Consider the following 9714-nt stretch of genomic DNA (forward strand, 5'->3'; position numbering starts at 1 on the left):
TATTACCTGTTTATTGTCAAACCTTTGGGAGTTACTTCTACGTTTGCTTATTATGCCATGCTATGCTAGTAGACGTGGATTGGGTGAGTGATATCCATGACAGATGTGAGATTGATAATTAATGGTTTATCTAAGGTGGCAACTTAAACACACATCTGGGTGGATTGAGGCACCTGGGTATTACAGGGCATGCCTGTTTTCTTTTGGACCGCCACCCAGGCTCAAAGGGATCATGAGATTATTCATACTAGAAACTTCCGTGTGCAACGACAAGCCATTATGGGCTCTGGCATAGTTGATTAAGTCGTGCAAACTCTTACAGGGTAGACTAGCAGATGTAGGGGAAAGTAGGTGTACCGGTCTATCCATCGTAAGGTGCTAGTGCTTCTGAAAGACTGTGTCTCGGTCATCCATTTCTCAAACACCATGTAGTGCGAGAAATCCAACGGAGGCGATCGAGTCTTGTGGGGAAAAGTGCGCAAACCTCTACAGAGTGTAATAAACTAATCATGGTTAGCCGTGTCCCCGGTTATGGACATCTTGAGTATCTAGTATCTGGATTATGATGTGAATCTCAACATGTTACTCTAAAATTAATTTTGTTGGGTTTGTTTAATGATGATGCTTAATTGGGATTGAGAATGCTGTCAACCATTCTCAATGTTTAACAACCACCATGATAGTAATTAAATTTATTCCTTTGAAGTAGGGAAAATTGGCTTTATGCAAAAACTGTAACCATAGAGCTTTCCACCAGCCAAATACGCATATAGTATAGCTGTTTCATTCCATTACTCTCTATGTGTTACCTTGCCAGCATATTCCATGTGCTGACCCGTTTTCGGGCTGCAACGTTAATGTTGCAGACTTTTCAGACGATGATTAAGGAGTTTTTAGGTCATGGTTCTATACTCAGTGATGCCGTTGGAGTTGATGGACTCACTTATCTTCTAAGCCTTCCGCTGTTATCGTTATTAGATGGCCTTAAGCCATATTTATTGTAATGAGTTCTCTTGTGAGACACCCGATGTAATAAGTGTGTGATTTCTACTCTGCTATAAATCCTCTGAGTACTGTGTGGTGTCAGCATTACTGATCCAGGGATGACACCGGAGCACAGAGATCAGACTGTTTGAGGTCTGGTCGCTACAGAGATGGTATCAGAGCCAGGTTGACTGTAGGACACGACCACTAAGCTAAAGACCTAGATCACTACTCACTCTCTTCTCTTCTGACTTCTCATCTTTTCTACTCTTTAGGATGGCGGACGCAAGGAACAAGTTCACCCAACCGGACGAAGATACACCCTTTGGACGCCACTTGAAGGAAGTCACTAGATACCTGAACATAGGAGTACCAAGCTTCACGGGAACCTACAACGCCACTTTACCTGAAGAAGAACGCTGGATGATTCAAGTTCAAGTTCCAGGAAGGACGTTTATGCTAGTCACTGAGCCCATAGAGTTTTCTTTTGATGCACCAACTTGGAGTCTAGGAAAGAGTATGGCAGCTCACATTGCCATGGGACGCATTGGAGAAGTCTGCCGCAAGGATCGCAAGGATACTATCTACCAGATTTGTGGGCGCCGAGATGAACACTGGGAGATGATTAGCACCAGGAAGGATAGATCAATTGCAGCTTTTATCCAGGAGTTAAACCAGCACATTCGACGACAGGAGAATCAGATGTGCGCCGACATGATAGATCTGAAGAAGGCTAAGACTAGAATCAAGGAACTGGAGGAAGAACTCAAGGCTACACATGAAGATTATGAAGAAGAAATTGAAGTATTGGTGGAGAAGAATGACGACCTGATCAAGAAGATTGGAATATTTATGGGAGGCCCGACACCAGTAGATGAAGACGAAGAACCCAAAGAGATTAGCCCGGAAGACTACATCATCATCGACGGCACCGACTCGGAAGCAGATAGTAGCGATGATGACTATGTTGATGAAGCAGGAGCAGATATCATGGAGTCTACAACTGTAGAATATTTCTAGTAGACCACATCATCAGTAGTAGTAGTCCACCATGTAAATATAGTAGTCCGAGCACTTTGCGATAGCTAGAACGATTGTATGCCTTTGTTTGATTGAATGAAGTGAATTGTTTGCTTTTGCCGCATGTGCATATGGGTAGTGTTTTCTCTTTAGACCCCCTCTAATCTTGTATCTCATCTTTTCTAAACCCTCGGATGCCTCCGAGACATGACCCCGGATTTGCCTTTCCGCCGGAGCTCACCCAGTTGATCCAGCAGCAGAACACCTTGATGCAGTTGCTAGTCCAGAATCAGAATCAGGGGAACAACAACAACAACCCACCACCACCTGTTGACCACTTAGCCCGTTTTCTTAGGCTGAATCCGCCGGTGTTTTCCAGTAGCACCGAGCCGATAGTAGCAGATGATTGTCTCCGCAAGACAGCTAGGGAGTTGACCACAGTAGGATGCACAGATGTGGAGAAGGTGAAGTTTGCCGCACATCAGTTAGAAGGACCCGCAGCATCATGGTGGGAGAATTTCACAGCCACCTTCCCAGTCGACACTGTCACATGGGACCAGTTTCAGCAGGCTTTCCGTACTGCCCATGTTTCAGCAGGAGCAATGGCCATGAAGAAGCGTGAGTTTCGTAACTTGCGCCAAGGAGGACGGACAGTTGGCCAGTATGTGGAGTTTAGTAAGCTAGCACGTTATGCCCCAGATGACGTTGCTACGGATGCAGCTAAGCAGGAGAAGTTCCTGGAAGGACTGAATGATGAGTTGAGTATGCAGTTGATGGTAGCCACCTTCAACAACTACCAGGAGTTGGTAGACCGTGCTCTTATGATTGAAGGGAAGCAGCAGCAAATTGAGAACCGCAAGAGGAAGTATGGACAAGGAAAGTATAATTCAGGAGCTCAGCAGAAGCCACGTTTTACCCCTAGACCGGGAGGACATTTTCAGCATACCCATGGAGTAGGTAGCTCGCACAATCACAATGGCACCAAGAATGGTAATGGGAATGGAGGAAGCAATGGCCAGAACCGCAACACCCCATCAACCCCAGCCAAGAGAGATCTGAGTCAAGTCACCTGTTTCAAGTGTTCCAAGACCGGACATTATGCCAATGAATGTCCTGAAGGCCAAAACGGCAATGGAAGCTCTGGAAAGAAGCTGAACCCTTTCAACAGGGGACAGGTGAACCACGTTAATGTGGAGGAGGTTGAAGCTCAGCCCGATGCAGTAATAGGTAAGTTTTTGGTTAAGTCATTTACTGCACTCGTTCTTTTTGATACTGGTGCATCGCATTCATACATATCAAGGGGATTTGTGGAAAAGTATAGCCTACCCACTAGGGTTCTCAAAACACCTATGCTAGTAAGCTCACCAGGAGCAGAGTACATGGCCAGTCAAGGATGCTTTCAAGTGCCATTAAGTATAGGACGGCATGTTTTCCCAACAGATTTAATTATTCTGGAATCTCAAGGTCTGGATGTGATTCTTGGTATGGATTGGCTGTCGATGTATGGAGGAAACATCGATTGTGCTAGTAAGTCAATTTTGCTTACCACCCAGAAGGGAGAAGGATCAAGTATGTATCCCGGCATGCACCAAACAAGACACAAGTAAATTCATTAACAGGAATTGTGCAGGAGGAAGTACCAGTGGTAAGGGAATTCCCTGATGTATTTCCAGAGGAGTTGCCAGGCATGCCACGGGATAGAGATATTGAGTTCTTGATTGAGCTATTGCCAGGCACAGGGCCAATATCAAAGAGACCATATAGGATGCCAGCAAAGGATTTGGTGGAAATTAAGAAACAGATTAAGGAGTTACTGGATAAAGGTTACATTCGCCCAAGTTCTTCACCTTGGGGATCACCAGTACTACTAGTGGAGAAGAAGGATGGATCGTTAAGGATGGTCGTTGATTATCGAGGATTGAATGAAGTAACAATCAAGAACAAGTACCCGCTACCAATGATCAATGATCTGTTTGATCGACTGTAAGGAGCTAAAGTGTTTTCCAAGATCGATTTGCGATTAGGGTACCACCAGTTGAAGATTCGAGAACAGGATATTCCGAAGACAGCTTTTACCACCAGGTATGGGCTGTATGAGTATATTGTTATGTCATTTGGTCTGACTAACGCGCCTGCCTATTTTATGAACATGATGAACAAAGTGTTTATGGAGTTTTTGGATAAGTTCGTCATAGTGTTCATTGATGATATCCTGGTTTATTCGAAGAATGAAAAGGAGCATAAGGAGCATTTGCGTTTGGTACTTGGAAAGCTCAGAGAACATCAATTATATGCCAAGTTCAGCAAATGTGAGTTTTGGTTGAAGGACACGTTATATCCGGAGAAGGTATAGCAGTAGATCCCGCTAAAGTTGAAACCGTGACCAAGTGGGAAGCGCCAACAACAGTTGGAGAGATCCGGAGTTTTCTTGGACTCACAGGATACTACCGGAGGTTTATTGAGAATTTTTCAAAGATTGCGAAGCCTATGACTGAGTTGTCGAAGAAAGATACCAAGTTCATATGGACTGAGCAGTGTGAGGCTAGTTTCCAGGAGTTGAACAAACGCTTGGTTACCTCACCAGTGTTGATTTTGCCAGACCAGACAAAGGATTATGAGGTGTATTGTGACGCTTCACGTCGAGGACTTGGAGCGGTGCTTATGCAGGAAGGGAGAGTCATTTCATATGCCTCAAGACAACTGAAGCCCCATGAGTTGAATTACGCTACGCATGACTTGGAGTTAGTAGCCGTAGTGCATGCCTTGAAGACATGGAGACATTTCCTCATTGGAAATCATTGTGAGGTGTACACGGATCATAAGAGTTTGAAGTACATTTTCACACAGAAGGAGTTGAACCTCAGACAAAGGAAATGGTTGGAGCTCATCAAGGATTATGATATGAGATTGCATTATCATCCCGGGAAGGCTAATGTAGTAGCTGATGCATTAAGCCGCAAGAGCCATGTCAATACGTTAATGACGGGAGAAATACCCAAGGAGTTAGCAGAAAATCTTCGTGAACTATGTTTGGAAATAGTTCCGAGAGGCTATGTAGCAGCATTGGAAATTCAGTCAACTTTGCTGGACAGAATCAGGGAAGCTCAGAAAACTGACAAGGAGATTGCTTCCATAAAGGAGAAAATGAAAGAAGGAAAAGCTAAAGGATTTCGTGAGGATGAGCACGATACCCTATGGTTTGAAGACCATGTCTATGTGCCCAATGACCTGGAGATCAGGAAGTTAATTCTGCAAGAGGCACATGATTCACCCTATTCGATTCACCCAGGGAATACCAAGATGTATCTGGATTTGAAGGATATTTTCTGGTGGACCGGAATGAAGAAAGACATAGCGGAGTATGTAGCAGTTTGTGATGTATGCCAGAGAGTAAAGGCAGAGCATCAGAAGCCAGCATGATTGTTACAACCATTGCCGATACCCGAATGGAAGTGGGATAAGTTAGGCATGGATTTTATCACGGGATTGCCCAGGACTCGTTTAGGCTATGACTCGATTTGGGTTGTAGTCGATCGATTGACGAAAGTAGCTCATTTCATCCTAGTAAAGACCACTTATACCAGTGCTAAGTTGGCAAAAATATACATGACCAGAATAGTATGTCTGCATGGAGTTCCGAGGAGTATCGTATCAGATAGAGGAACCCAGTTTACCTCAAAGTTCTGGAAGCAGTTGCATGAAACTTTGGGAACCAGGCTAGAATTCAGCACAGCTTTTCATCCGCAGACAGATGGACAGACCGAGAGAGTCAATCAGATTTTGGAAGATATGCTGAGATCTTGTGCGCTAGATTATGGATCTAGTTGGGACGATAATTTGCCATATGCAGAGTTCTCTTACAACAACAGCTACCAAACCAGTTTAAAGATGGCCCCTTTCGAAGCTTTGTACGGAAGGAGGTGCAGGACACCGTTGTCGTGGGACGAAGTTGGAGACCGTCATTGTTTGGACCTGACTTGATTAAGGAGTCTGAACAGAAAGTGAAGTTGATTCGCGATAGGCTCAAGGTAGCCCAGTCCAGACAAAAGAGTTATGCAGATTCTAAACGCAAGGAGACAGTTTACGAAGTTGGAGACAGAGCTTATCTTCAAGTATCTCCACTTCGGGGAACAAAGCGTTTTGGAGTTAAAGGGAAGTTAGCGCCACGATTTATAGGACCATATCAAATTTTGGAGCGTATGGGAGAAGTGGCCTACAAGTTGGAATTGCCCGAAGGATTGTCAGGAGTTCATGATGTGTTCCACGTTTCCCAGTTAAAGAAGTGTCACGCGGAGATAGCTGACACACCATTGAGAGACACAGTGCCTTTGGAAACCATTCAGTTGGATAACGATTTGACCTACGAGGAGAAACCAGTTAAGATCCTCGAGTTTGCCAGACGAGTTACCCGCAGCAAAGTTATCAAGTTTTGCAAGGTTCAATGGAGTCACCACACGGAGGATGAAGCCACCTGGGAACGAGAGGAAGATTTGCTCAAAGACCACCCTCACCTATTTTCTAGCCAACCCGAATCTCGAGGGCGAGATTCATCTTAAGGGGGGGGTAGGTTTGTAACATCACAAATTTTCAATTTGGAATGTTATACATTGGATCATCATGCATATCATATTTTATTTGCTTTTGGGTTTTGGTCCTAGAAAATTCTAAGCAACTCAAGGACCCACGGAGAGAGTTGGGGATTTCGTTATTTTCATATTTGAGTTTTCTCAAATTTTGAGAATAGGATCATTTGATTTTATTTATTTTATCATCAATTATTTCTATTACAAAAATATGAGAGAGGGAATAAAATGACTTTTCCAGAATATAGAAATATTGAGGATTTAATAAAAAAAATCAAATAGTTTTATTTCGGAGTTTTTTTGTTGTTTTTATTTGATTTAGGAAAAATGCGCGTTTTTCAAAATTGCATTTAGGGACCAAATAAATGTTCACTTTGTCGGGCTTGATTTTAGAAGCCCGGGAAAATTTATTTCGGGATTTTTGGAGTCCGTTTAGTATTTCTTTTTATTTTTTTTTCTTCCGAGCGTAACTATTTAGAAAAAAGGAACCGACTTTGGGCCGTACTCGGCCAGGACTCCACCTAGCCGGGGCCTTTATAAGGCACGCCCGAGGCCCGAGTAGCCCGCCCCAAACCCTAGCCGTGCCCCAGCCCCAGCCCCGCCGTCGCCGCCGCGACCCGCCGCCCGAGGTTCGCCGCCGCCTCGTTTTCCGTGCTATTTTTTAAAAAAAATCCGTTTGTCGTTTTTCTTTTTCGTCGGATTTTCCGCGGTTATTTTCTGATCGCGATTTCTGATCTGATTTTCGTTTTAGTTTATCTTTTTGCTCGTTTATCGGAATCAGGCGATTCAAGCGCCTGGAGTTTCGTCTCGAAACCCTCTATCCGAATAATCAACTTAAACAAGTTTTTGCTACTGTAAAATTTGACTTAGATTTAGATTAGTAGAACGAAGTTGTTTTCTTTCGCCGTTTGACTTTCTTTGCTTCGTTCGATTTGATTCTTTTTGCCAACCGGAGTTCTTAAGATGAACCTTCTGGTTAGATCTCTTATTTGAGTTTTACCTGTGCATTAGATGAGTACTTATTGGATGCTTGTTTGTTGTCTGCGATAGAGTACCCGGAGTGCGCCGCCTGTTACTTTGAATCGTTAGGTTTCGCGGATCATCAGCAAGGCAAGTAACACTTTAATCATACCTTTTCTACAACCCAGTTTTTTTGCATTAGATCAATTTTCACACATTGCATGATTAGGATCTAATTAAACTGTGGGATGGGAAGTAGATGAGGTAGTACCTATTACCTGTTTATTGTCAAACCTTTGGGAGTTACTTCTACGTTTGCTTATTATGCCATGCTATGCTAGTAGACGTGGATTGGGTGAGTGATATCCATGACAGATGTGAGATTGATAATTAATGGTTTATCTAAGGTGGCAACTTAAACACACATCTGGGTGGATTGAGGCACCTGGGTATTCCAGGGCATGCCTGTTTTCTTTTGGACCGCCCCCCAGGTTCAAAGGGATAATGAGATTATTCATACTAGAAACTTCCGTGTGCAACCACAAGCCATTATGGGCTCTGGCATAGTTGATTAAGTCGTGCAAACTCTTATAGGGTAGACTAGCAGATGTAGGGGAAAGTAGGTGTACCGGTCTATCCATCGTAAGGTGCTAGTGCTTCTGAAAGACTGTGTCTCGGTCATCCGTTTCTCAAACACCATGTAGTGCGAGAAATCCAACGGAGGCGATCGAGTCTTGTGGGGAAAAGTGCGCAAACCTCTGCAGAGTGTAATAAACTAATCATGATTAGCCGTGTCCCCAGTTATGGATATCTTGAGTATCTAGTATCTGGATTATCATGTGAATCTCAACATGTTACTCTAAAATTAATTTTGTTAGGTTTGTTTAATGATGATGCTTAATTGGGATTGAGAATGCTGTCAACCATTCTCAATGTTTAACAACCACCATGATAGTAATTAAATTTATTCCTTTGAAGTAGGGAAAAATTGGCTTTATGCAAAAACTGTAACCATAGAGCTTTCCACCAGCCAAATATGCATATAGTATAGCTGTTTCATTCCATTACTCTCTATGTGTTACCTTGCCAGCATATTCCATGTGCTGGCCCGTTTCCGGGCTGCAATGTTAATGTTGCAGACTTTTCAGATGACGATTAAGGAGTTTTTAGGTCGTGGTTCTATACTCAGTGATGCCGTTGGAGTTGATGGACTCACTTATCTTCTAAGCCTTCCGCTGTTATCGTTATTAGATGGCCTTAAGCCATATTTATTGTAATAAGTTCTCTTGTGAGACACCCGATGTAATAAGTGTGTGATTGCTACTCTGCTATAAATCCTTCGAGTACTGTGTGGTGTCAGCATTACTGATCCAAGGATGACACCGGAGCAGAGATCAGACTGTTCGAGGTCTGGTCGCTACATCCGTTTATCTATATGGCAGTAGATATAGATCTCATCTTTTTATACTTAGTAGCAACGATACATATGTGTCGGTTCCCTTTCTGTCACTAGGATCAAGCACCGTAAGATCGAACCCACTACCGGGCACCTCTTCCCATTGCAAGATAAATAGATCAAGTTGGCTAAAAAAACCAAATATCAGAGAAGAAATACGAGGCTATAAGAGATCATGCATATAAGAGATCAAAGAAACTCAAATAACTTTCATGGATATAAAAAGATATAACTAATCATAAACTCGAAGTTCATCGGATCCTAACAAACACACCACAAAAGAGTTACATCATATGGATCTCCAAGAGACCATTGTATTGAGAATACAGGGAGAGAGAGAGAGAGAGAGAGATGAAGCCATCTAGCTACTAACTATGGACCCGAAGGTCTACAAAGAACTACTCACGCATCATCGGAGAGGCACCAATGGAAGTGGTGAACCCCTCCGTGATGGTCTCTAGATTGGATCTGGTGGTTCTAGACTCTGCGGCGGCTGGATGAATATTTTGTTAACTCCCCTAGGGTTCTGGAATTTTTGAGGTATTTATAGAGCAAAGAGGCGGTCCGAAGGGTACCCGAGGTGGGCACAACCCACCAGGGCATGCCAGGGCCTCCTGGCGCACCCTGGTGGGTTGTCCCCTCCTCGGGACTCCCCCTAGGTGCAACCAGGGCCCATCTGCTTCCTTCTGGCCCATAAAAAATCATCATAAA

The sequence above is a fragment of the Triticum urartu genome, chromosome 4A, assembly GCF_056163025.1.
Source record: "Triticum urartu cultivar PI428250 chromosome 4A, HENAU_Tu73, whole genome shotgun sequence".
In the NCBI taxonomy this organism is placed as follows: Eukaryota; Viridiplantae; Streptophyta; class Magnoliopsida; order Poales; family Poaceae; genus Triticum; species Triticum urartu.